Genomic DNA, 4,039 nt, shown 5'->3' with positions numbered 1-4,039 from the left:
ATCTGTGTTAAGCAGAACTGTGATTCCCTTGAGGTCAGGAGCAGCAGCTGCTGCTGTCACTGACCTCATAACTTTAAATACTCTTGGCTAAGGTGGTATGGCATTTGTGTTTGTGGCACGTCTGAGCTGCGGGTAGGACTTGCCCAGTTTTGGGGTGGAGGTTGTCCCTGCTTCCCCAGCTTGAGGCTATGTCTGGGTACAATTAATAGATCTGGGGAGTCTAGGCAGTTTGCCTTAGGTTCGCTTCCTCTTTTATTTTTCAGTGGGAAAAGTGATGACATTGAAGACTGGTTTGAACAAAATATGTTCGCTGGCCTGGATTTTTCATCACTCTGTGCTTGGGCCTTAGGGAAACATATTTGCTTTTATTGCTTTTTCCTGTAACTAAGTGGAATTAGCATTCCCTGCCATTGCTGGCCAACTGAATCCAGTACTTTTAAAAATATATATATATATTTATGAACATATCAGAATTCTTCAGCAATAGTCATACAGGCATACCTCTGACACTGCAAGGCTGAGCAATGTCTCCGTGTAGCTTAAAAGTAGGAGTGCATGCACAGAGGTGTGTGTACATGGCAGGACTTAGTGCACTTTCCATGCATTGTGGTCTGATTTTTGAGTGGTCCTGTGCGGAGCCAGGAGTTGCACTCAATGATCCATATGGGCCTTTTCCAACTTAGGATATTCTATGATTCTATGAATTAATCTGAGGGGGCTTTATATTTGATTTCATTTTAACTGGGGCTGTTTTCCTGAGAGTGATGCTGCCAATGCTTAACTGGAAGTTCCAGATGTAACAACTCAAATTGACAGATGCAGTCTTTCTGATTTGTGCATATCTACTGCTGCTCAAAGTGTTCCATGGCTTATCAGTGATCTGGCTGCCATCTGGAGACTGGGAAGGAGACTTAAAGCAGGGTAACATCTTCAGCTTAGATTTTGATTTTTTACTTTAGCCTTGCTTAAAGTCATTCTGCTGGCACTGATTTTACAGACCTCTGATGAACCCATCTGTGGAAGTGCTCAGAGCCAGGCTGGATGGGACCCTGGGCAGTCTGAGCTGGTGGGGGACAACCAGTCCATGGCAGGGTTTGGGGCTCAATGATCTTTAAGGTCCCTTCCACCCTAAGCCATTCTGTGATTCTATCAACCAAATCTTGGTGCTTTATTGGAATAGACAAAGGTTGAAGCCTAGACAGTACGAGACAGTAGTAAATATCGATCAGTAGCCACTGAGTTTATTATGAACTTTGATCTTTAGCTCCAGAACATGAGAAGAAGCATTCATTGGTCTTATAAAACCAAACTATTTGTATACAGTGGCAAAATAATCAACATTTTAAGTGAAAACAGTGTTTCCGCTGATCCCATCTGTAATGAATGAAACTCGAACAGGGGAATTGTGAAGCCTGTTGGTACCGAAGCTTTTGTAGCAGCACTGGGAGCGGAGTGCAGGCTGCCTCAGGGATGCCATGCCCCCACTTCGCACGTTGGATGTTCTGGGAACTGCAGACCCAGCGCTGGGCTGGGCTGAGGGCTTAAGTGAGCAACGAACCGCGCTTCCTTCATTTTTGCTGGATCCTTCGGAAAAAACGCACTGATTTATTGATTCATCTAAAACCTTCAAGGGCGGGGAGGGGGGTTCGGGGGGGAAGGGAGGATGCCCATGGAGGTGCCCTCCGGTGGCAGCCACGCCGGGTCGGGGCTGGTGCAGGGGGAAGATGTGGAGCGATGCACACCGCTGCGTGCAGTCTGCTCCCTCGGGGCCATCTGCTAACCACAGCCCCTGGCCGTCTCCTCCGAGAGAGGCTGCTGGCGGCTGGCCGCGGTCTGATCTGCTAAAAGCTTGTGGAAGGGAGAGGGCTGAGTGAAAGGAGGAGGGGGGAAAAAGGGGGGGAAAGGGGGAAGGAGGAAGGGAGGAGAAGAAATGAGGGGGAAAGGGAGACGGGAAAAGGAGGGTGGGAAAATAGGAGGGAATGAGAAAAAGGGGGAAGGGATAAATGGGGAGAAGGATGAAAAGGGGAAAAACGGGGGGAGTGGAAGAAAAGTGGGGCAAAGGAGATTAAAACGGGAGAAAAGAAAAGAAGGCATAAAAGGGAGAAAGGAGAGGAGAAACATCAGGAGCGCTCCCGAGGGGGCGGGCGCGGCGGAGCGGAGCGGGTGGGGCGAGGCGGGAGGGAGGGGAGGGAGGGGAAGGAGGGGAAGGAGGGGAAGGGAAGGGAGGCCGCGGGAACCGGGCCCGCCTCCGACGCCGCTGCCCCCCCCCAACCGGGGCCGGGGCGCCGCGGCCGCGTGTCGGAGGCGGCGCGGCTGAGCGCCGCGGCGTGAGGCAGCGCCGCGCCCCCGCTGCCGGAGGAGCCGCTCCGCCGCCGGCCCCCGCGCTCCCGCCCCCGGCGGCGGCCCCGGCGGCGGTGATGTCCTGAGGGGCCGAGCCGGCCCCCCACCCCCGCCCCTTCGTCCGCCCGGCGCCCAGGTGAGTGCAGCGCCCGGAGGGGGACGGTCGGGCTGCGCCCTGCCCTGTCCGCGGCCAGGCAGCCTCGCACTTGGCGGAGTTTCGGCTCCGGCCCCGGCTGCCCTTCGCGGGGTCGGGGTAGCTCGAGCCGGGGTAGCTCTGCCCCGCGCGTCCCTCCGCGCGGCGGCTCTTGATTCCCCTTTCCGGGGATCAAAGCGGCTCTTCGCATCGGGAGATGCCGCCTGGCTCCGGGGCTGAGCTCTGCGGTGTGCGTACAAGGGGGTTCCCGAGGAGACTTACGGCAGTGCAAGGATGGAGCCGCCGAGCCCGGCGCTAACAGCCCGGACGGGGATGGAGCGGCCCGGGGTGAAAACGGAGCTCCGCCACGGGAAGCCCCGGGACGCGGCCGGGCTGCCCAACAGGTGCGCTGTCTGCGGGCGGCCGCTCCTCAGCTCCGGGCGGCTGTGCCGTTGTGCGCTGGCTGCCGGAGCGCTCCGAGATGCAAACTTCTGAGCAGGAGATGCTGCTGCTGTGCGTGGGTGTTTCCCGCGGTATTATTATTATTATTAATATATGTATATATATTTTCCAACAACAAAGTTTCGTGGAAGTGAGAGATTTTCAGAGAGGAACTCGGTTCCTCAAGAATTGTGACACTGAGGAAGGCTGTTGGTTGTATTGACAATCTGCTTAATTTTCTGGTGGGCTTCTGCGGAAGATGCATCTCGGTTTGCAGTAGTAAGAATGCTCGTTGGGGTGTCTTTGCTTTAGCACGTGTGAATTTCAGGTGTAGCGTAAAATAGGGAAAAAGAAAGTCAAATAAAAATATTTATCCAAGTATTCCATGTAACCTTCTATTTTCCTGTGAATTCCCAAGTACTGCCTGTGAAGTCAACTTTTAAAACAGCTTCTCCCTAGAGAGCAGTTCACATTTTTCAAGGGGAGAAAGGATGGGTGAAATTGAATCGTCCAAATTAAGGCAAAATGAATTACTTAATATTCAGAGGGGTTGATAAATGAACCATTAAATCAACACTCGCGTAGTGGCTCATTGAAAAGAGAAATGAACAGCTCTCAATTGTGTGCTGTGCGGAATGGGTCGTGGTGACGTTCATACATTGGTTTGCTGCTGAGCTCTCTTGTTAGTGGATACGTGTGCTCTGAGACATTCCCTGTGTGTGGGGATAAACTCCTGTGCCCTGTGAGTGCATCTGCTGTAAATGAACACGGTTGTTCTACTTCTAGCATCATTTCAAAGTGGAGAAGTCTTAGTTGTGTTCAGTTGGTATAAATTAACCTAATTCCATTGACTTCTCGTGGCAGTGTGTATCAACTGAGGATCCAGACCAGCATTACAGACTACTTTTCTTTTTGAGGAAGAATTCTATTCCGAATGCCAGTTTGAGACAAAATGATCCTGATAAATGAAAAATAAGAGTCAAGATTTGGAAACAACCCCAACGAGATGACTGAGAGTAAAAGCTCTTTAGTGATCTTCGCCTCTCAGTAATACGGCGCGTGAACTTTGCTCCTGAGCTCTGTGATTAACAGAGGTACAGCTGTTGCAATATGCTGGTTGCTGCT

General features: G+C 52.2%; 1 long non-coding RNA gene across 1 annotated transcript; it reads right to left on the bottom strand.

Moving 5' to 3' along the window:
• Positions 1-1,214: 1,214 nt before the first annotated feature.
• LOC146543341 (uncharacterized) lies at positions 1,215-2,969 on the bottom strand. Its single transcript, XR_014886647.1, has 2 exons — positions 2,756-2,969; positions 1,215-1,584 (listed from the first exon to the last, which is right to left on the bottom strand). It is a non-coding gene; the product is annotated as an uncharacterized LOC146543341 (long non-coding RNA).
• Between the last annotated feature and the right edge of the window lie 1,070 nt (positions 2,970-4,039).

This window comes from Meleagris gallopavo, chromosome 15, assembly GCF_905368555.1.
Source record: "Meleagris gallopavo chromosome 15, MGAL_WU_HG_1.1, whole genome shotgun sequence".
In the NCBI taxonomy this organism is placed as follows: domain Eukaryota; kingdom Metazoa; phylum Chordata; class Aves; order Galliformes; family Phasianidae; genus Meleagris; species Meleagris gallopavo.
Note: the sequence above shows the minus strand (reverse complement) of the source record. Positions and strands in the feature narration are given on the sequence as shown.